Here is a 25,196-nt window from a genome sequence, read left to right on the forward strand (position 1 = left end):
AGCATTAAGGCTACCTGAAATGCCCTCCCCTGACAAAGAGATTGATGACTACGTTATATGCCATCCTAGAGCCCTCATCCAGTGACTGACAGAAGCAGAAGCAGACACCCACAGCTAAAAACAGAACTGAACTCCTGGAACCCAGTTGCAAAGAGGAGTGATGAGCAAAGGAATTAAGATCCAGCTAGTGAAACCCTCAGAGGCAGCTGACCTAAACAAGGCAGAATGCATGGATCCCAGAATAATGACTGAGAGGCCAGCATGGGACTGATCCAGACCCCTCTGAACCTGGGTGTCAGAGAGGAGGCCTCAACAATCTATGTGGCCTCGAATAGTAGGTCAGTATTTATCCCTGGCACACAAATGGACTTTGGGAACCCACTCCACATGCAGGGAGGCTCTCTTAGCCTGGACATATTGGGGAGGGCCTAGGCCCTGACCGGGTTGATATAAAAGATTTTGGAAATCCCCCATCGAAGACCTTATCCTCCTTGTGGGACAGAGGGTGGATGGAGTGAGGTGTTGGAGGGATGGGGGAAGGGGGAGAAGGGGAGAGAGGGGGGAGTAACGTGTAAGAAGTTTACTAAAAAATTATTGTAAAAAAATCATGAAATATAGCTATGATAAGGACATCCCTGCTCCCATCTCTCATTTTCTTTCTCTCTCTCTCTTTCTCTTTCCTTCTTTCTCTCTGTTGCTTTTGGAAGTTTCACAGTTTTTTGATTTTGTATTTCTCATGTGCTTAATAATAATTTATTGAGGGAATAATACATATTCATATATGTATATTTATGTATAAATATATATGGAATATGTTTATATGTATTTATATACATATATAAATATATGGAATAAAATTAGTTATCACAAAGCAACCTATTCCTGAATCCATACTATAGATAAATAGGTGTTTCTTTCACACTTTACCTGGCTCCACTGTATTAAAAGTAAACCATCATCCTGACTTTTCCTATTAGAGACTAGTTTCATCGACTTTGTACACGGTATCAATTGAACCATATATCATATGTTCTTTTAGATCAGATATCTTTGATCTGACATTTTATTTTTTGTGAGATTTATTCCTATTCTGTACCATATTTCTTCATGTTGTTTCAACTTGATTAACCCAGCTATTATTAAGTTCGTACTTCTGTTGATGAACACTAAAATTGTTTGATGAAAACAAGGTTTGTAAGAATACCCAGTAGGTTAATCAGTGGCCCTAAATGTATTCACGTATGTGGCTTTACCAAGGAATTATAATCAATTTCCAAAGTGCTGTTACAATCTATTCTCCTGTCAAATTATGTGCTGCTTTACATTTTCACTCTCACCTGCCATTGCCAATGTTTGTATTGTAGATGCTCTACTGTGAGTATCCTAGCATCTTATTGTGGCTTGTGTTTGCATGTCCCAAATCATTGAGTCCAAATATCTTTCACACATGATAGCCATTTGGATACCCTCTGTTGAAAGGTACCTGTTCAACTCCCTTGCTCCTGTCCCCTTTACATTCTTTTTCTGGATCCCATACATTCCATTAAGTTATTTATGTATTCTGAATAAAAGTTTCCTATTAAGTATGTGTACATAAGATTTTCCACTCATTTACTGTTTTCTTTTCCATGCTCATCAATGTTTAAAGAAATCATGTTACTTAGTTCAATATTGAAATCTTTTCCTACTGTGTTTTTTCTATATCATGACTTAAAAGACTTTGCTTCTGTCAAGTTAGCATGCTTTGTTTAGACCCCCAGTCCATCTGTAATTGACATATGTGTATTGCAACCAGAGTCCAGATGGATTTGAAGAAGGAATGTACAATAGGGTGTAATAATATTTGCTTTTGATAGAGAATATTTCTTAGTAACTCTGAAGACTAATGATCAGGGGAAATATTTTATATCCAGAGCATCCATTGAAGAAATCTTTCAGTGAATATTACCTTGTGAACTGATATTCAAAACATACCAAATAAAAAAGAATATCCTTGAAAATATATCAATTATTTATGAAGGAGGTGTAACTTAAAAATATGTAAACTCTATGACTGGCAAAATGGCTCAGTGAGTGAAGGCACCTATCACCATACTTGATTACATGGGTTAAATGTACAGGGCCTGTAAGGCAAAAGGAGAGAACTGACACTCCCAGCTTTGCTCTCTGACCTCTATGCACATACAGAGCTGGAAAAGCTCCACTGATCATGTTGCTCAGGATACATTTAAAATAGGACATATATATTGATTTCTCTTTTTTTAACTTTCCAGACTATATGTTATAAAATCCAGGGTGTGCTTTCTACATGGTATACTTAAGTGAGTTGCATGGATGTGGATATGTTGTGAATGTGCGTGTGTCTATTAATAGGCATAAGGAGGTAAGAATTAAAAACTTCCTCTATCATTTGCCACTTTACTGCCTTGAGGCAGGATCTCTCACTGAACCAGAAGCCAGGTTCAGCTAGTTCTGCCTGTATCTGTTCCCTAGTGTTGATGTATGAGCAGCCATGACAGCCTTGAATATTGACTCAGGGTCACAATATTTTACAAACTGAAGCAGCGCAGGGAATGAGTAACCGCATACATGATCATTGCTTATATTCCAAATGGGACCTCTCATGGCATGACAAATAGTCTATCACTCTCTGAAACAGATATGTGTGGGAAAGTTTCTGTTTCTTGATTACTCCCCAGTGCCACAAGTATCTATTAAATTTGCAGAGGCAAGGATCTGAACCCACACAGTAATATTCAGAGCAAGAAAATTGTATTACAGAGAAAGACAAAAAGCTACGTTCCTTTTATTAGCTTTGCATGCATAAAGTGGATATGTAAAGCAATATTGGAAGCCCTGTACTATTTTAATATCATTTTTCTGGCTTGGGGTATCTGAATAATATGGAAATGTCCAGTATTACTATATTAACATCTTTTCAGAGGGAGGAAAGCTTCCTCATCCTCATGTTACTCATTGTAGTACACCTGGCTTATAGAGCAGTGCCAGAGACCTGATAGGCTCTTAGTAAACATTTGTAGAATGAGTAGGTGAATGATTTCTGGATGAACATCTATCCATTTTAGGTTCTGCCTTCAAATGATTAGTAGTTGGGGAAATTTTTTATTCACATTTATATCATCTTGTTTTCTTCATTCAAGGAACATCCCATTTCTTGTGCTGACAGCTCTGTATCTAAAAGTTCTTTTGGAGAAGATTTAAATGCTTATTGGTATTCTCTCTTATCACAATATAAGCCTGTAGGAGTGAAGGTATTGTACAAACCACTGCTTTATCCCCACCTTGTAGAAAATTGCCTATACAACAGATAGATGCTCAATAAATGCTTGTGAAACCAATACATTTTACCCATGTAAAATGCAGAGTATAAATATAATATATGTCACTGTGATTGGTTGAAGGAAGAAGCTGACTAGCCAACAGGTGGAGATGTAGAGGTTAGGCAGAAGTGAAAGAAAAAAAGAGAGCATGAAGAAGAGAAGGACTCTTGGTCATCTCAAGGAGATGCAGGGGGAGCATGAGATGAACTTGCAGTACTGAGAAAAGGTACTGAGCCATGTGACAGAGCATAGATAAGAAAGTTAAAATGTAAGAAAAAAAGTGGTAGGACAGTAAAGGCATGAATTTCAGGGGGGAATTCAATTAAGTAATTATATGGATGTATGAAATTCTCAAGCAATTAAAAATTAATTAAAGTTGTTCTTGTTCTAAAATTAGATTTGTTTTCCAAAACTGAGTGAATGTGATGAATGTTTATGTTACATGGTAAGAAGGACTTCCAGGTGAGTGAGGACAGTCAGTTGCCCTCCTTTTGGTCAAGATGCCTTCACTCAGGATGTGTGCCTAAAGGTCAAGGCTTACCAACAACACCTGCTAAACCTGTGATAAAGAGATTTGACTTGGCATGAGAAAACCAGCCCCTCTAGTCCACTAAATTAGAAACACCATGGTCTAAATTCAATTCCATTATGAGTGGTGCACCAGGCAGATGCTAATGGCTTTTAATTATTTTGTTTGATGAAGGCACAAGGAATCAATTATTTCATTTTTTGGCCATTTGCTGTCTTGTCAATTTAGACTATTATGGTGAAATTCAAATAGATCCTGGATACGTTTTAAATTGTGATGAATTTTGATAGATTCACTGCTTAATAAGCTAACACTATAACTCCTCTGTCCAATACAAAAGTAAATGATGGTGAAATAAAAAAACAAGAACTTATATATGGACTAGCTTAATTATAATGTAAACACTAGACCAAGGGAAAGATATCTGGCAATGCTATCTGGGGACCAAGTATTAGGCCCTATGTACAGCAAAGCAAGGAAAGACTGGGAAACTAACACTGAAAGTTGATTCTGGAATTAGACTTAAAAGAAGACCAGTATCATTTATGTCTCCCAGGCATATCAAAAAAAAAACATTCTCTGTTGGAAAAGTTCCTATTGTGGCTCTGAAAATTGTCCCTTTTTAGCCTCACTATTAACCCTTACTTGCAACCTAGGGAGAAATGCCACCTAAAGGACAGTCAAAAACAATGAGAGAACCAACTGTTTTTTCTGAGTTCATTCTACCTTATGTATTAGAATCAATAAACAAATATAAAATAAATGTGTTTAAATGGAAATATGGTTGCAACAAACATGAACACAAACTATCATAGATCCACTGCTATTTGTGAATCTGATTAAATGATGAAACATTGAAAAAAGTCTGTGATAATCTCTGATTTCTGCCAATTACCAAAATTGTGTAACATCTCAGCTGTCAAGACATCTTGTCCGAAAGACTTCTAGGCCGGCCTTCTTTGCAATGGTCAGATTCCACTTGCTTAAGGCATCATGACTGATGATTTGATCTTCTGTAAGTTATTGTGCTGGATAGTTTTATGTCAACTTGCCATATGCTAAAGTCATCTGAGAGGAGAGAGGCTCATGTCAACTGGTTCAGCCACTGTGGAAATCAGTGTGGAGATCCCTCAGAAAAATGGCAATAATCCTACCACAAGACCCAGCAACTCCACTCTTAGGCATATATCCAAAAGATGCCCATTCATACAACAAGGATGTCTGTTCCACTATGTTCATAGCAGCTTTATTTGTAATAGCCAGAACTTGGAAGCAACCTAGATGCCCCTCACCCGAAGAGTGGATAGAGAAAATGTGGTACATTTACACAATGGAGTACTATTCAGCACAAAAAACAATGGAATCCTGAAATATGCAGGCAAATGGATGGCACTACAAGAAACCATCCTGAGCGAGGTAACCCAGTCACAAAAAGAGAAACATGGCAGGTCCTCGCTCATATATGGATTTTAGACATCGATATGGGGAGTGCCAGCCTACAATCCCATGGTCAGAGAGTCTGGGAAATAGAACCTTCATTCAGTGGCTGATGGAAGAGAGGCAGACTCCCACAGCTAAGCACTGAGCTGAACTCAAGAATCCAGTGACAGAGAGGGAGTACTGATGGCCAAAGGAATTAAGACTGGGTTGATTTAATCCCCAGAAACAGCTGACCTAACAAGGGTTAGCTCTTGAATCCCAGGCTGATGCCTGGGAATCCAGCATGGGACTGATCAAGACCCCCTGAATATGAGTGTCAGTGAGGAGGCCTAGGTAATCTATTGAGCCTTGGGTAGTAGATCAGTTTTTATCCCAGGTATACAAATGGACTTTGGACTCCCATCCAACAATGAGAGATGCACTGTCACCCTGAACTCTTGGGGGAGGGTCTAGGCCCTGCCCTGGATGAAATGACAGACTATGGACACCCCCATGGAAGGCCTCACCCTCCCTGGGGAAATGAGGGGATATTGGGGGTATTGGTGGGAGGGCATGGGAGGAGGGGAGGGAAACGGAGAGGGAGCTGGGATTGACATGTGAAGCAACCTTGTTTCTAATTTAAAATTTAAAAATAAAAATATATAATAAAAAACAAAACAACAACAACAACAAAAATAATCTACCTCCATAAGAATTGTAGGTATAAGAACTATAGGCAGGCCTATAGAGCATGTTCTTAATTATTGATTGATGGGACGAAGCCTAACCCATTGTGGGTTGTCCCATCCCTGGGATGTTGACCCTACATTTTATAAAAAAAGCAGGCTGAACAAGCCATGATGAAAAGTCAGTAGACAGCACCCTTCCATGGCTGACACATCAGTTCCTGCCTCTAAGTTTCTGCACTATTTGAGTTCCTGTCCTGACTTCCTTCAATGGTGAGCTATGATAGAAAGCATAAGTCAAAGAAACCATTTCCTTCCCCAGTTGCTTTGGCAATGGTGTTTCATCACAGCAATGGTAACTCTAAGACAAAGTCTATCATGTATGTTAACAGTAAAGTTGTTTATTGGCTGCTGTTTTTGGTATCATCAGTCTTATATTATCAGGCAATTAAACTTCATCATGGAGCCTGGGTGATATGAGCATCAATTTAACAGAGGAAAATATCATGTCAATCCTAGTATAACCAGTATGCCATGAACACTTCTAACACTTTTGCAGATAGAAGAAAGGAAACTCCAATTAATAACAGGAAGAGAAAGAATAATTAAAATACACATCAAACAATAATCTAGCCTCAGATGGATATTCCTCAAGGCAAAAGCGAAAGTAACATGAAAAATCAAGAGAACATTGCTTCTTTCAAATTTATACATCTTATAATAACCCGTATGTGGCAGAAACTTACATGAAACTATATACAAAGAATATAAAAAGAAAGATTACAGATATTTTCAAAGAATTCAAAGACGACATGGTTACACTCCCAGGTGAACTCTAGGAGAACACAAACAAACAGTTGAATCAAGTCAATTCAGTACAGAAAAATAGAACTCAACAAAAGGATAGAAATTAAAAGGATAAAATAAAAAGAAATAGTAATGTAAATGAAAAGTTCAATATATTATTGGTTTCATGTTTTTTGTTCCTAGAGGAGTATATAACAAATATTAAAAGCTATGTAAGTTCTTTGGGATGAAACTATTTTAAGATGTACTTTATTTTTGATAAGGTATTTACATATACATATATATGTATATATATAAAGTGAAAGATGATTATATTTATTCCTATTATATTTCCCAAACTCTCCTCCTGTCTTTTGACATTCCCACCTAAAACCTTTGAAATACTTTTGTCAACCCAGTTTCATTTAGAACTACCCTTAAGTACATGTATGAAGCTATTCCCTTGAGTATGGGAAACCCATCAGAGGTCATATCCTTCCCTCCCCTAGCAACTATCCACAGTAATTATACTTCCTTAGCATGGGATGGTGCTTGTATATTATCTACTTTAGCTCTGCTTATGTTTTGTCAGGAATTGATCTTGTGTAGGCCTTATGCAGATAACAATTTCTGCTGTGATATGATGACTGCAAGAGCCACATAATGTCCAGAAGATAGAATTCCATAGCACTAAAGTGCTCCTCCACATCACTAAGCCTTGCATTTCTTTCCATCTCTTCTTCTATGTTCCCCAAGAGCCTTGGTGTTGGGGAAGTCAATATAGATAGATATCCTACGTAGGACAGAGCAGCACTTTGACTGGTTGTGCATCTCTCCATTGACTGCTGTATGTTATTGTGATGCCTTGAAGTTTTTAGTTGCTGATAAGCAAACAACAGCTCCTGGGAGACATGGGATTGTGAAAGGGACAGCCAAAATAAATTAGCCTAGAAGCTTTAAGAATGACTTAACTAGAAAATGCAAATAAAAAATAAGTTATGCTAAGGAAGAGGTTAGGCTTTTGTTTCCACAGAAAATGAAAGGCTGTGTGGATTCATTCAAGATTGACAGAGATCATATTTGATTGAGGAAGACTTCCTGAAAATCCTGGCTACAGACATAAAGAAATAAACTGAAAAAACCTACAAGATAGGTGATGTATATTCTATCTGCTGAAACATAAAACCAAAAATTTATCTTTAACAGACTTGTGTATCATGCACAGTATATTTATGCTAATGCAGATATGTATGTTGCTTTTGAAGTTTTTGTTTTCAGAGCAAGGGGACCAGACACCAGTGAAAATGGGTGGCCCAAGTGATCCAGCCTCTATGAGTGTCTCTCCTGAATTTTCCCCAGGGTTCTGCATCCAGAAATGCTTCAAGGCTGATGACTGAGATGGCACAGCCTCACAGACTATTTCAGCCAGCAGTTGACCATTATTCTAATTTTCTCAGTGTCCCCAAAGATGCCAGTGCCCCCAGAAAACAGAAAGCAGTCTAGAGAACACAATACCCATTTCCAAAGAGATTGAGTGTTTTTTTTTGTCAGACAGAGTGGGTTATGTATATTTGTCATCATTTAGGGTAGTTGATTACAAGTTTTTATTGGTAGTGGTCAGGAAAAATGCTGAACAAAGGACATTAGACTCATAGATCTCATTCTGAGATATATTGCAGAAATGATTGGATAAAAAGGTAGACTGGTGAATGTACTTTTAAACAATCACTAGTCTCAAATTTTTTATATTAGTATGGATTTTTGTATATTGATACAAATTTAATGTTATTTTATATAGCCTTTTAAATATATATTATATGTAATATATATATATATATAACCTTTTTAAATATATATTAAACCGATGGAGGTCACTTAAAAATCTATTATAAAGTTTCAATCCTTGAAAGCTATTTAGGATAATAATGAAATACAGGTTAATAGTCATCTATAATAATCAAACTTACAGTAACACTAGGTACATTTTTAAGGCCATACAAAGACATATTTTAGATGGATAGGTGATCTTCAAAGACCTACAGAATATGGCATTTAAAATGTTTTAATAACATAAGGCTTTTTATGACAATGAGACGTGTCTGACCTTGGCAGCATCAATTTACTTCAGAAAGGATGATGGGCTTTAGAAAAAACCTCCATATGGAGTTTTCTTTCATCTTGTCATTTGAACAAGAATCTGTTCTTTCCTTGAATGCTAACAGTATGCTATACAAACTGGATAAGCAGGACACAAATGAATGACTGTCAAACATTGTAAAGGTAAGGTGGGACAGTCCTTTAAAAGCTCTGCTTCATAAAACAGTCTGCCAGATATTCTGCAGCATACAAAGGAATGTGACCGTTGAAATTTGCCAAGACTAGGCAGGACTGTCTTTAAAAATTCGTGCTTCACAGAAGATTCTGTCAGATATTCTAGGCCTGTAGGCCAATGATGGATGACCCAGCATTGCAGAGGAACCTTGAGGTGACTGTCTTGGCTGCCACATGTGTCTGTCATTTCTGAGTTTTGGAAGTGATTTGCAGTGCGCTTCTTCTTTACTCAGATAATATTATATCCTTCTGGGTTCTTTGATGGAGTTGAAGACTAGATAATTATAGTTATAATTTTACTTAGTTATGATAAAAGGTAAATTAGGTACAAAACTTTGGACTCACCAAAATAGGAGTAATAATGGAGTATTTTCTTTGAATTTTCCAAATGCAAATGCATTGGATATTGCAAATGTAATTCTTACTTCATAATTATTCTTAATTTACATAGTTTCATCTCTTAAAGCTTTTATCTTTCCTTTCTATTTAGACAAGACCTGATGGTTGTTCTTACCACATGTATTTTTACTATGTTAGAGTTATAACCTGTCCCTTTTATTTAAACAATATGAGGGAAATGTTGTAGAATAATCTTTTGTACACTGTGAAGATATGTTTCTCAGATTTGTTTAACAAAAAAGCTGTAATAGCCAATAGGCAGGATTTTTCAGAGCAGAGAGAATGCTTGAAAGAAAAAGGGAGGTGATTCCAGGGACCCAGAGCAAGCAGCATGGGCATTGCATAGTAAAGATAACTGAGTCACATAAAAGAATGTAGATTTAAAAACACAGGGTAGTTTAAGTTATGAAAGTTAGCTAAAAACAAGTCTAAGCTATAGGCTAAGGTTTTATGATTAGTAATAAGTCTCCATGTCATGATTTTGGACTTGGCTGGTGAGGCAGAGAAGACTTGCTACATATTCTCAAAGATGAACAATCTTTTAGGAAGAAAGCTTGGAAAAAGGCATTGCAAGCAAATGGAACTTGGAAGCAAGCAGGCATCAGCATTCTGGTAACTGACAGAATATACTTAGAACCGAATATAAGCAGAAGAAATAAAGAGTATTACTTCACTCTCATTAAAGGAAATATCCATCAAGAGGCCATGTCAATTCTAATATATATAAACTAAACACAAATGGATACAATTTTATAAAAAAGAAATATGCCAAAATATAAAGTCAAAGATTAAACCCTCTGCAGTAGTATTCCATTTCAACATTAGATTATCTGGACAACAAAACAAAACAAAACAGAAAACAAAACAAAAAAATGGAAACAGAACAAAATGGCATAATAGATTAAATGGAACTAACAGAAATTTGGAGAACATTCTGCCCAAACACCATACAATATACATTCTTTTCAGTAGCTCACAAAACTTTCTCTAAAATAAACAGTATGTTGGGACACAAAGCCACAAAGCAAACCTCAGTAAATGTAGAAAAACTGAAACCATGTGTTGTATTCTATCTGACCACATGGAATAAAACTAGAAATTCCACTTTCTCGTCTAAGAGGGTTAGGGTAGCTGTATTTATGTTGAGGTCTTTGATTCATTTGAACTTAAGTTTTGTGCATAGTGATAAGTATGGATCTATCTGCAGTCTTCTACATGCCAGCCTCCAGTTATGCCAGCACCATTTGTTGAAGATGCTTTGTTTTTTTCCCATTGTATAGTTTTAGCTTCTTCGTAAAAAATCAGGTGTTCTTAGGTGTGGGGATAAATATCAGGGTTTTCAATTCAATTCCATAGGTCTACCTGTCTGTTTTTGTGCCAATACCAAGCTGTTTTAATTACTATTGCTCTATAGTAGAGCTTGAAGTCAGGGATAGTTGTACCTCTGGAAGTTCCTTTATTGAACAGGGTTATTTTGGCTATCCTAGGTCTTTCGTTTTTCCATATGAAGTTGAGAATTGTCTTTTCAAGGTCTGTGAAGAATTGTGCTGGGATTTTGATAGGGATTGTACTGACTATGTAGATTGCTTTAGGAAAGATTGCCATTTTTACGATGTTGATCCTGCCTATCCAAGATCAAGAGAGATCTGTCCATTTTCTGGTATCTTCTTTAATTTCTTTCTTTAAAGATTCAAAGTTCTTGTCATACAGGTCTTTCACCTGTTTGGTTAGAGTTATCCCAAGATATTTTATGTTGTTTGTGGCTATTGTAAAGGATGATGTTTCTCTGATTTCGTTCTCAGCCATTTTACCATCTGCATATAGTAAGACTACTGATTATGTTAAGTTAATCTTGCATCCTACCACTTTGCTGTAGGTGTTTTTCAGCTGTACGAGTTCTCTGGTAGAATTCTTCCGGTCATTTGCGTAGACTATCATATCGTCCGCAAATAGTGAAAGTTTTGCTTTTTCATTTCCGATTTGTATCCCCTTGATCTCCTTTTGTTGTATTATTGCAAGAACTTCAAGAACAATATTGGAGAGATATGGAGAGAGTGGACAACCTTGTCTTGTTTCTGATTTTAGGGGAATCACCTTGAGTTTCTCTCCACTTAGTTTGATACTGGCTGTCGGTTTGCTGTATATTACCTTTATTATGCTTAGTGCAAAATACCCATGAACAAATTGGTACAGGAGACTGCTTCCTGAATATAACACCAGTAGCACAGACACTGAGATTGACAATTATTAAATGGGGACTCCTGAAACTGAGAAGCTTCTGTAAGGCAAAGAACATAGTCAATAAGACAAAATGGCAACCCACAGAATAGGAAAAGTTATTCACCAAGCCCACATCTGAGACACGGTTGATCTCCAAAATTTACAAAGAACACAACAAGTTTGTCTCCAAAACACCAAATAATCCAATTAAAAAGTGGAGCACAGAACTAAATAGAGAATTCTCAATAGAGGAGTCTAAAATGACCAATAGACATCATTAGCCATTAGGGAAATACAAATCAAAACAACTTTGAGATACCATCTCTCTGACAAAAGTCAAAATGGCTAAAATCAAAAACACTAATGACAGTTTATGTTGGAGAGCATAGGGAGAATCGGGAACACTCCTCAACTGTTGGTGGAAGTGCCAACTTGTATAGCCAGTTTGGAGATCAGTATGGAGATTCCTCAAGAAAATGGAAATTAGTCTACCACAAGATCCATCAGTTCCACTCTTAGACATATCCAAAGGACGCACATTCACCCAACAAGGATGTTTGTTCAACTATGTTCATAGCAGCATTATTTATAATAGCCAGAATTTGGAAGCAACCTAGATGCCCCTCCACTGAAGAGTAGATAGAAAAAATGTGGTACATTTAAACAATGGAGTGCTACTCAGGGGAAAACAACAATGGAATCTTGAAATTTGCAGGCAAATAGATGGCACTAGAAGAAACCATCCTGAGTGAGGTAACCCAGTCATAAAAGAAAAACATGGTATGTACTCACTCATATATTGATTATAGTCATGGACCAGGTAATTGCCAGCCTATAATCCCACTGCCAGAGAGTCTGGGAAACAGGTAGGACCCTAAGAGAGATATTCATGATACTCCAGGGAAGGGGATGTGAGAGAATCTCCTGAGGGGAGGAGAAGGGAGAGGAAGCTGGGAGAAAGAGACGGGGAGATGAGGAGGAGAAATGAGGACATGGGGGAGCAGGAAAGTTGACTCAGGGGAAAAATAGAGGAGAGCAGGATGAGAGATACCATAATTGAGGGTATCACTGTAGGTTTGAGAAGATATCTGGCACTAGGGAGATTTCCAGAGATCTACAAGGATGACATCAACTGGAAATCTAAGCAATAGTGGAGAGACTACCATAAATGCCCTTCCCCAGTAATGAGATTGATGATTTCCTTATATACCATCCTAGAACCTTCATCCAGTGACTGATGGAAACAGAGGTAGATACCCACAGCGAAACACTAAACTGAACTCCTGGAACCCAGTTTCACAGAGGGAGGAGTGATGAGCAAAGGGGTCAAGACCTGGCTGGTGAAACCCACAGAAACAGCTGACCTAAACAAGGAGTACTCATGGACCCCAGACTGGTGACTGAGAGGCCAGCATGGGACTGATCCAGACCCCCTGAATGTGGATGTCAATGAGGACTCCTCAGCAATCTGTGGGGCCTTGGATAGTAGATCACTATTTAGTACTGGTGTACAAATGGACTTTGGGAGCCCATTCTATGTGGAGGGATGCTCTCTCAGCCTGGACATGTGGGGGAAGGAGTGGGCCCTGCCCTGGATAATATGACAGACTTTGAATATTCCCCATGGAGGGCCTCATACTCCCTGGAGAGTGAGGGGAGATGGGGAAGAGGGAGCAGAGGAGAGTGAGAGAACTGGGATTGGCATGTCAAGTAATTTTGTTTTTAATTTAAATAAAAAAGATTTAAAAATTATAAACTAAAAAAAGCTAGAAATCAACAGGAAACATCCTATGAAAAAATACAAACTCAGGAAATAACATACTTTTTACTCATTAATTGCTTATAAATAATTCAAGGAGATTTCAATAATCTAGAAGCTAAATTAAATGAAAATTAATATACCAAAATCTAAAATGGAGGCAGTGCTAAGAGGCAAAGTTCTTACATTAAAAAATAAATTAATTAATGAGGCAAATTAATACACTGAAAAAATAAGAGCGACCCAATCCCAAAACCAGATGGACAGATAAGGACATAAACTAATGAAGTACAAATGAAAAAATTCAAAGAATCAATAAATCAGAGTTGTTTCTTTGAAAATTTAGATAAGACTGATGAACACTTAAAAAATTAAGCAGAAAAGAGGGGAGAACAAAAATAATAATATGAAGGGGGCCAATACCATAGAAACCAAAGAAACTCAAAATCTTTACGACATATATTAAAAACTTATTTTTTTCACTAAATCAGAAAAATATAAAAGAAATGAATGAATTTCTAGATTCAATTGCCCTATGGATATGGAAATGTAAGGTAAATAATTTAAACAAATCTAAAATAAACAACGAGATTGACAGTAATAAAAATATTTCCAGTCGTACATTGGTGTCCCATGCCTCTTATCCCAGCACTTGGAAGTTAGAGGTAGGAGAATCTCTGTGAATTCCAGGACAGTCAGGGCTATGTAGAAAAACTCTGTCTCAAAAGAAAGAAACAGAACAAAACAAAATAAAAGCAAACTCCCAAATAGTAAGAGATCAGGTTAGCTGGTGAGGGTGGTGCACACCTTTAATTCCATCACTCTGAAGACAGGAAGGCAGATCTCTCTGAGTTTGAGGCCAACCTGATTTACTTAGCAAGCTCCAGAGTTTCAAGAGAGCCAGATCATTTAGAAAGAGAATTCATGTCTCAAAGCAAAGCAAAGCAAAACGACAACAACAACAAAAACAACAACTCATGAAAACAAATTCCATAGAATTCTAGATTTTTCAAAATTCTACCAGAATAATCCTGTCTTTTCAAATTATTTTGTAAACTAGAGAAGGAATGAATCCATTCAAGCTCTTCTTATGAAGTCAGTACAAAACCAGGTAAAACACAACAAAAAAGAAAATGATATACAATTCTCCCTGATGAAGATAGATAAAAACTCTGAATAAAATACTTGAAACTCATGTTTAATAATATATTGAAAAGATCATTGACCATAAACAAGTAGAATTCATTCCAGAGATGCAAAGACAGAAAATTAGAAGAAAGAACCTTAATAAATATAATTCATCACATCAATTACAAGGAGAAAGATCACATAGCTATTTTAGTCTATTTGCAGAAAAATTTGATAAAATTCAGTATTCCTTCATAGTAAAAGTACTGCAGAGACTCGGGATTGAGGGAAATAGTTCAACATAAAAAGACTATATACAAGAAATATATTGTGAACATCATATTAAATGGAGAGAAACTCAAAGCATTTCCACTAAATCAGGAACAAGCAAATGTGTCCCCTCTCTCTACTCCTATCAATATAGTACTTGAAATCATAGCTAAAGCAGTAAGACAAGAAAAGGAAACAAGAATACAAATTGGAATGGGAAAGTTCCTTGCCCTTGGCCATGTCAGAGTTGCTGTGGCAGCTGAGGTTTAGGAAGTCAGCCCACTAGAAAGCAATGCCCTGAGGCCCAAGAGCCTCAGCCCCAGAATGTTTCTTGCTACTGCTATCTTTAAATGTTTACTGCTGCCATTTTCCCCTGGTATCTGACATGGTGTGAATAGGTTTGGGGATATCCCCACTCTCTGTAAAGTGGTATGATTGCATCATGGAAACAATGGTGTAAGGTTAGGTTAATATATTTTTGTTAGTGGCTCTGAGATAAAACATCTTGAAAAAACAATTTAATCATGTATTTTTAATAGTTGAGTGAGGGACTTGCTATAGTCAAAAAACAAGAACAATGACATCTGGCTATTGCTGGCTAAAGTACTTTTCTAGCTAGGATGGGGTGAGGATTAATTCCTTGTGTTCATTTCTGTCCTCAGCTTCCTGACATTAAAATAAAATCTTGATGAGTGGGTATGTACCATGAAGAATTAAAGTAGAGATGACTGACTGATTCTTTTTCATACATAAGAGTTTAGATTTGTGAATTTTCTCAGATTTCTTTTAAGATTACTTTTTTTTTCGTTAGTTTTTTTTTAATTTTAAATAGCTTGTTTTACATGTCAATCCCAGTTCCCTCTCCCTCCCCTCCTCCCGCACTCCCCTTCCACCCTCCCTCCCACCCTATTGCCACATACTTCCACATAGGGGATGTCTAGAGTCTATCATTTTACTCTTGGTAGGGTCAAGGCACTCCCCTAAGAGTCCAGGCTGAGAGAGCATCTCTCTTTGTGCTATAGGCACATGAAGACAGTTTGTATACCAGGAATAGACACTGATCCACAGCTCAGAGCCCCATAGGTGGTCCAGGCCTTCTCACTGACACTCACATTTGGGGGGTCCAGATCAGTCCCATTCTGGCCTCCCCACTGTCGGTCTGGGGTCCAAGAGCACTCCCCTGTTCAGATCAGCTGTCTCTGCTGGTTTTGCCAGCCCATTCTTTGCCAATTTGCTCATCATTCCTCTCTCTCTGTCACTGGTTTCCTTGGGTTCAGTTCAGTGCTTAGATGTGTGTTTGCCTCTGCTTCCATCAGTCCCAGGATGAAGGCTCCCGGATAGTTATAGACATCAAGTTCATTATCAGGAATGGGCATTCGAGGTGGTCCTTCCACTATTGCTTAGCTTGCCAATTGATGTTATACCTTTAGATCACTCGAGGTCACTCTGGTGCCTGATCTGTCTTCGATCCTATGATTCCCTCTTCCCCCTATTCTACCTCCACCCCCTCAACTTCCTGTTCCCCCATGACCAACTCCCTTCCTCTTTACCCCCTCTATTTTGTAACAATAACTATACCCATAACCATAACCTCAACCCTCTAACCCTAACACTAACCCAAACCCATAAGATTACCTGTTGAGATAAATAATATAATTGGTCATTTCTTTGTAACCAATAAATACAGTCTGCCATCAAAAGCACTGGGTGAGAAAAATATAGATTAACAGAATGTATTATATTCTGTTAATCTATAACAAGTTGTGTGAGTATGGATGTATGTGGGTTCTTGGGACAACTTGTTTTTCACTTGTAATGTATAAAATACATAATCATGTAAGGGATATAGAAAACATGTTGGTTTTTTTTCTTGTATTCATTGTAATAATTCCCTTAAAAACTAGAATGTAACCATATTGTAATTTTTATACTTAAAGATTTTGCTGGGTTTTATAAGCTGTAAAGGAAAAAACATAAAGTTAGAAGGAAGACATCAAGATAGACAGAAGGGAAACATCAGAATAATAGAGTAGAACAAGCAATGGAAAAATAATAAAGTGAAGAACTTGCTGTCTCATGTCCCCCCACCCCTCTTTTTCTCCCCTTCTCTTTATCCTAACTCCCTTTCCCCTCCCCCCCATTCTCCCAATTAGCTCAGGACATCTTGTCCTTTTCCCCTTCTCCAGGTGACCCTGTATGTTTCTCTGAGGGTCCTTCTTGTTTCCTATCTTCTCTGGCATTGTGGATTGTAGGCTAATAATCACTTACTCTATGTCTAAAATCTGTATATGATTGAGTCAGGGGAAGAAAAGAGGAGAGAAAGAAAAGAGATACCATAATAGAGGGAGCCATTATAGGTTTATGGAGAAATCTGGCACTAGGGAAATGTCAGACATCTACAAGAGTGACCCCAATTGACAATCTAAACAATAGTGGAGAGGCTACCTTAATACTTTAAATGCCCTTCTCCAATAATGAGATTGATGACTACCTTATATGCCATCCTAGAGCCTTCATCTAGTAGCTTATGTAAGCAGAAGCAGATATTCACAGCTCAATACTGAGCTGAACTCTGGAATCCAGTTGCAGAGAGGGAGGAGTGACGAGCAAAGGGATCAAGGCCAGGCTGGAGAAACCTACAGAAACATCTGCCCTAAACAAGGAGGAGCTCATGGACCCCAGATTGATAGCTGTGAAACCAACATAGGACTGATCTAGACTCCCTATACAAGGATGTTAGTTTGGAGGTCTGGTTAATCTATAGGGCCTCTAGTAGTGGATCAGTATTTATCCCTAGTACGCGAATGGATATTGGGAGCCCACTACATATAGAGGGGTACTCTCTTAGCCTAGACATATGGAGGGAGGGGCTAGGCCCTGCTCCAAATGATATGACAGTCTTTGAAGATCCCCCATGGAAGGCCTCACCCTCCCTAGGGAGCAGAAAGGGGATGGGATAGGGGGTCAGTGGGGGTGAGGACAGGGGAAGAGGGAAGGGAGAGGGAACTGGGATTGACATGTAAAACAAACTTGTTTAAATTTTAAAAAAGGAAAAAGAAGCTGTGAATAAAACACATTTTGAAAAATAAAATAAAATAAAAAGTGAAGAACTAAGCTCTGGCCTTCAGAAAAGTCCTCGTGTGTCTGTCTGTTGTGTAGTTTGCCTGCTCTGCATCATCTCTCTAATTTCTCTGAAGGATTGCCATTCATCAGCACCCTAGTGTGATCCTGACATGTTGCATGTTGGAGACGTGTGTGTGTGTGTGTGTGTGTGTGTGTGTATGCGCATGTGTGTGTTTCTCTTTATTTGATTACCCCAGAGTTAAGTTTTGCCCCCCTCATTAGCCCCAGAGAATTAAGTTTTACTCCCTCAGATAGAAAAGTCATTGTCTTCCCTCTCAAACCCTGAGCTGCTCAAGGCTGATCTTTACCACTGCAGCAGTAGTTTCTATTTTAAAAGACATGATTTTATATACAGGATACCCTAAACACTCTACTGGAAAATTCCCAGAGCTCATAAACAAATTTTAGTAAAGTGGAAGCATGCTAAATTAACAAAGAAAAATCTGTATCCTTCTTATATATCAATAACAGACACACTAAGAAATTAAATAATTGCATTCACAATAATTAAAAAATACGTATATATGCCTGTAACACCATCAATTTTTTAAAGAGGCCATGAATGTGAAAGAGAGCAAGGAGTAGTTTAGAGAGAGAGAATGAAAGAAACAAATGATGTAATTATATTGTAATCTCAAAAATAACTGTAAAAAGGCTGGAATAAACCTAAACCAAGGAAATGAAAGACATCTGCTATAAGATGAAACACCGGAAAAATATTAGTATATGACTAGAATTCACATGCACATTCATTGCCTGGACTAATACCATGAAAATGGTCATTGTACTAAAGACAATCTATTGACTAAATGCAATTCCAATAAAAATTCCAGTGCCACTCCCCAGAGAAATAAATAGCATTATTATTAACATTTATATGGATGCATAAAAGATCCTTGAGTAATACCAAACAAACGAACAAAGCACAACACTGAGGCATGTGTCACCACATTTGATTTTAAGCTGTAATATGGAGCCATAGTAATAAGAACAGCATGGTACTGGCATAAGAACAGACACGTGCATCAGTGGAATAGAAAAGATGACCCAGATACAAAACCATACAACTATAGTCATTTGGTTTTTGCCAGAAGCCAAAAATACACATTGGGAGAAAAGACAGCATCTTCAAGACTGGATGTCTACATGTAGGAGGATGAAGCTATCCTTGTTTCTCATCCTGTACAATTGCAAATGCATCAAAGACTTTAGGGTAAGACCAGAAACTCTTAAGCTGCCAGAGGAAAAGTAAGGAGTACTCATCCGGATTATTACATTTCAAAAATATATAGTCATAGACAAAAAGTTTCTAAATAGGATTTTGGAAGCTCAAGAATTAAGCCAACAGCTGACAAGTGAGAACTTGTGAAATTTTTTAAAAGGCCCATGAATAAAAAGGGAAGTTTTTGATTAATTAGATGGACAGTCTACAGAATGATAGAAAACCTTTTCAGAGAATTAATATTTAGAATATTCAAATAAATTTAAAAAGCACCTTTAAATATCAAAAAAACAAACAATTTGAGCAAAAATGGATTTTGCTACTAAAAAGAGTTCTCAAAGGAAGCATAAATGCTAATAAATATTTTTAAGATGTGTTCAATACCCTTAAGCATCAGCTTCATTATTACCATAGGATACCTTTGCTACAACTGTTTGTGTTAGCTCAGTTTCCTCAGGAAATTCTGAGACAAACAATTGGTGCTAACACTTGAATTGGAATATTTAATTTTAAGAAAGGGGAGACAAGATACAGGCAAAATCACAGGACGTGATGAGAAGACAACTTGATATGTTACTGTTCTGGCCATTATACTTTTAAGAACTGTGCAGCCATTGGCCAGAAGATGCATCTGCTAAGTGTCTTGAAACAATCTCTGAACACATGAACATGCAAATGAACTGGCTTTGGAACAGCCTGTCAGGGAGAAATGGAAAGGGGGTTTGTTCATTGCTCATTCTTCTCTCTGATAGGAGTTGGTATGATGAGCTATAGTTTAGATGTTCTCAACCATGGAACCATTTGACGAGATATTTTTATGTGTAGGAACATTTTTTTATTTTCACAAATGGGATGCTATTGCAAATAGTGGGTTAAGACCAAGGAGACAGCTAGCCAGGATGCTATCCCAAAAAAAGAGCTATTTAATCTAAAGTGCCATTAGTGCTACTACTTTACAGTGTAAATGGTGGTCACACCAAGAGAGACTGGCAAAATGCATGGGATGAATCTGATAACACAGTTCCACAGAAAAACAAGATGGAAATAAGGAAGGCACTTCACAGAAGAGCAAACACCAATGGTGAACAATACATGAAAAGATGCCAAACCTCATTAGTAACCAGGGAAATCAAATTACAGCAAGATTCCATTTCACACTCAACTGATTGGCAAAAGTTAAAACATTGAGAATATCAAGCATGAAGTAAACAGTGCTGAATAGAAGCACTCCCAGACTACTTGTTGACGGTGTAAATCGCTAGCACCTCTCTGACAAAGAGTTTACGGCATGTCTGCATTTAAAATGATCAGTTATACCATTTTTTCCTGAGCCTGTCTATTTTTAACAATAAACACCTTGCATGATGGGAAACCCTTAGTTCCAGGAAACTGTGATGTTTTGTCACCTTTATCTCCTATCCTAACATAATCCACTTCTACATTTCTCTGAAAAACTCTTGCACAAGCAGAATGTATGTGTATAAAATGATCATAATAACATAAGACAGAAGCAACAGAAATGTCCACACCTCCATATACTTAGGTTTCATGCAATATTTCATTCAGCAAAGGAATAAAATACACAAATTTAGGAGAGAGGTATTCCTAGAGTGAAACTTGAAATACAGAGTGGAGATGCTTTACTCCTCAAAGGAAAAATAAATTTATATTAATTAATGAACTTTGTATCAGAGTACTCACTGTACTTCATATATTTGTTTTTCCTGTGACCTATTTTCTCTGAATATTTTATTTCTTGCTTATTTGCTTCTTTGTCTAATTTTTCACACAACCTTTTAGAAATAGGATCAAGGAATCATCACAATGTTTGGGAATGAAGAGTGAAGGCAATATAATTCTAAGTCAGCAGGGGTGAGGATTTGGGCTCAGATTTTTAATTCACAGCTCTTCCCCTCATTTATTTCCACAATCACGTTCCCATTCTGTATCTGTAAGGCTTGAAATGGTAAAGTTAGTATGCTAAGCCTCACACTAAAATTGGTCACGCCTGCTGACGGGGCGAATGCCAGTTTTAAAACAGACTCAAGGGCAATGGAAGCAGTTTAGAAAAACACTAGAAAGGGGGCGATAGTAATTTACAAAGTTTAATCTCAGAGTGAAGAAATCTGGGTTGGAAATTCTCATTTCACCGTCCCTCCCATAGAGTGATCTCATTAGAAACACACCCCTAATGTCTTTGCACCTATTGGAGGAGACTTGAACTTATGACTGTCTGTTGCCTTGGTATAGAGCGACTACTCAACAAATAAATAAATGACACAGTATAGATGAAGGGTCTAGTATATCACCTACCTCATGACCATCATCACCTTTGTTGTTCTATCAGAACCAGAGAGTGTTCCATCCACAGCCACTGAACATTCAAGTTTTCATTATGCTGATATGACAGATACTGATGGCAAAGAATGGACTTGTGCCTGAGAGCTTTCTTTGTCTATTGTTGTCTTAGTTCATACACTTTCTATGCCATAAATGCTAGAGAATTAACATTTCTCAATTTTCCCATAGAAATTAGTCTTCATTATGCTAAGACAGATTTGAGAAGTGAACTAAATTTCCCAGCTTAGTTTTTTATGGTGGGATAAAACCAAAATATCCTCTAGACTATACACTGAAACTACCTAGAGGATTGTAAGTTTCATTAGGCAGAACCTTTCTTTATCTTGCTTTTCCCTGCTTCATATCTCTCCTCCCTCTTAAAATTGGACTGATACCATCTTTCTAAAATATCAACACCCAAAGTTTGAGGTAAGCAAACTAAGACATCATTACTTATCTGTTCTTATTGCTTCTATAGCCAACTAATTCTAGAAATGCTAGCTTGTTTTAAATATTACCAGGTAATTACAGTTGTATCCTGTCCAGTGACTGGTAAGACAGACAATAGAACATACGACATCATCTCAGATTTTCTCTAATTGAATCTCTAAGATTTAATTCTCTGAGTTGTGGAGGTAGTGTTAATTTGTAGCTCATAATAGGTAGCTCTGTACTTGGCTTGCCGATACCTAGAACCATGGTATTGAGTCCTGGCCAGGGCACATGTGCCTTGTATTTATCAGTCATTTATTATCTGCAGTTAAAAAGGTTCCCCCAGAACTTGACTGTATTGTTCACTGCAGACTGGGGTGATGAGACACCTCAATAAAGTGCTTGCCTTGTAATCATAGGAACCTGGGTTTAATCCCTTGAATCCATGTAAAAAAACGTGGTGTGATTACACATACTTGCATTCCAAGTACTGGGAAGGCAGAGAAAGTCAGATTCGTGGAAATTTTGAAATAGTCAGTTTAAACTATTTGGTGAGCATTAGGCTACTGGTACCCTGTATCAAAAGCTATGTAGACATTACCTGAAGAATGACACCTGAGATATACTTTCACATGCACACATGACACATAACATATGTACATATACACATATACACATGTACATCCACATTCTTTGTGCTACCAAAAAAGATGCTGGTACCTTGACTGAAGTCTCAGACTTCTCTAATATTTTCCTGTGTTTGATTTTTTCCTGTCCAACCACGTCATGGATTTTTCTTCTAGCTTTACATTTATACCTTGTAAAACTTCATAAGTCTTCAGTTATCTGACCATATATAACCACTGGACAAAGTCTACATTTTTACTAATGGTGACTGAAAGGGATCTGGAGTAGAAGAAGGAGAGTGACCCATAACACAAGTTCAAGCCACCTAAGAATCATCAAGTTTAGAAAACAGTATTTTGTATTTTGTTAATACTTTAAAATATTATTCCATTAAGTTTTTATGAGTTAGTGTTCTAAACACCAGATTTAATGTTGTACATGTCCCATTGATGGATTTCCTTCCTTTTTATATCTAGGAATAACCCAATATGAAAGTTTGAGTTAATAATCCATTCTTTCTTTTAATTGAGAATATATTTTTCATTGAATATATTCTGATTATTATTATTATAGTTGCTTTCCCCCACTCTTTACAGTTCTCCCGACACCATTCTTAGCTGACAAAACCTACCAGTCCTTAAATTTTCATATACTCATCTATAAGAGCACCTCTTACACAGGACATCCCTACATAGCAGTTTCAGTAACAACGTGCCCAATAGTTAGGAGCCATGCAGGAAGCAGGGGACAATATGCAAGTAACCCCTCATCCATCCTTTGCCTTATTACATTGTTTATACCATGTTCATAAACACCATCAGTGGCTACTAATTTCTTTTCCACTCATTTATAAACTTAACTTTCCACTATTACACTATTTACTCCAAGGTCACATCTTTCATGTTTTAATTTATTATTGTATTCCTAGAACCCAGAAGAGATTGAGAACACGCAGAAGTGAACCATTAAATATTCCACTTTTAATAGCTAAACTTTTCTGTTTTATTTAGTATTGTATATTTTAAACTAAAATTTAAAAGGACAAAACCATAATGTATTTCCTTACTTTTTTTCTATGATGGCTGTGGATGAATTAAAGACTCCAGAAGGGTTTGGCTACTCCGGTTATGCAACTTTTTGTCAGAGTTCTTCAGTTTTCTTCATTTTTCTTCAGTGTTCATTTTGGCAACAGATAGAAGCATTTCATCACAGTGTATTTCTGTAACAACATGGTACCAACATGACTTAAAACCCGCCAACATTATACTCTTTTTATAAATAAATCTGCATTTGCTTTACATTCTCCTACATAATTTTTCCAACTTCTTTTACATTCTTAAGCAACATCTCTGTATTTTGTTACTTGGAGTACTCCCTACATGGTGTTTAACTCCCATTAGTATTTTGCTGGCCCCTGTACTTTAGATTTTCTCTCCTCTGTATAATCATTCCATTGTGAGTCTATCTCCACAATACATGGTGAACCAAGTGGGGGCAGGGAATATACCCTTGGTACCAGAAACTTGGGTATATTACAATTACTGGACTGTTTTTCCTGAGTACCTATGTGTGCGTGTGTGTTTATACATGTATGTACAAATATACAAACACACATTGTACATGGTTACTAAGTCATACAATGATATCTTTCACACAAATGCAAAATATGCTTTGAGTTAGTTTTTCACCCTAAAAGTTCCTTCTCTCCTGTTTTTAACTCTTGTCTAATTCTGTTAGCTCCCCTTGTTTCCCCAAGACAGTAAATGTAAAACACCACATAAATACATTCAAGGTCAGATATCTTAGGATCATGCCAAGTGATGCAGAGAAGCTTTTGAGAAAATCCATTGTCTCTTCATGATAACATCTATGAAGAAACTAGGAATAAAAGAAAGGTATCTCAACAAAAAAGTTATGTATTTCAAGCTTATAGTCAAATTTTACACTGTAATCAAACAATACAAGATTGTCTGCTTTCTCCATTCTTATTAAACAGAATGCTTTACCTCTTGCTAGAGTGATAAGACAAGAAACAAAAGGCTAGAAATGAGAAAGGGAGATTACATATATTCATACACACACACATATATAATTATATATAGAGAGTATATAGGTTTGTGTATATATACTCAAAGTCTTATATGTCCTTTAAAAATTCTTAGATATGACATTTATAGGAAAATAGTGGGATATAAAATTAACTTGAAAATCATCAACAGCCTTCCTGTACACCAAAAAGCACACGTTCTAAAATATAATAGAAAAATACCTCACTCATAACTAGTTAAAAATCTCTTGGAATATAACTAACAAAGATGTGAAAGACTTCTTGTCTTGCTTAGTTTTTGTTAAATTGAAACAAGCTAGAGTCCTTGGGGAAGGGAACATCAATTGATAAAATGCTCCTAACAGAATGGTCTGTAGGCAAGCCTGTGGGATATTCTCTTGTTTAATGATGAATGTGGGAGGGTTTAGTCCATTGTGGGTGATGCCTTCCCTGGGCTGGTGGTCCTGGCCTCTACAAGAAAGCAGACTGAACAAGCCTTTGAAGAGTAGTCTGTAGGCAGCATTATTCCATAGCCTT

At 37.1% G+C, this 25,196-nt stretch overlaps 1 protein-coding gene across 4 annotated transcripts in view; it reads right to left on the reverse strand.

The window, feature by feature from the left end:
* Positions 1-25,196, reverse strand: part of Pak5 (p21 (RAC1) activated kinase 5) — a 279,635-nt gene that overhangs the window by 143,065 nt on the left and 111,374 nt on the right. For 3 of the 4 annotated variants that reach the window (XM_040746373.1, XM_005068684.3, XM_040746374.1), the window contains one exon: positions 23,679-23,831. The exons of the other annotated variant lie outside the window; for it this stretch is intronic. The gene's annotated coding sequence lies outside the window, so the exon portion shown is untranslated. The remainder of the gene's footprint in view (positions 1-23,678; positions 23,832-25,196) is intronic. 4 annotated transcript variants of the gene reach the window in all.

Source organism: Mesocricetus auratus, unplaced genomic scaffold (assembly GCF_017639785.1).
Source record: "Mesocricetus auratus isolate SY011 unplaced genomic scaffold, BCM_Maur_2.0 Super-Scaffold_100004, whole genome shotgun sequence".
NCBI lineage: Eukaryota > Metazoa > Chordata > Mammalia > Rodentia > Cricetidae > Mesocricetus > Mesocricetus auratus.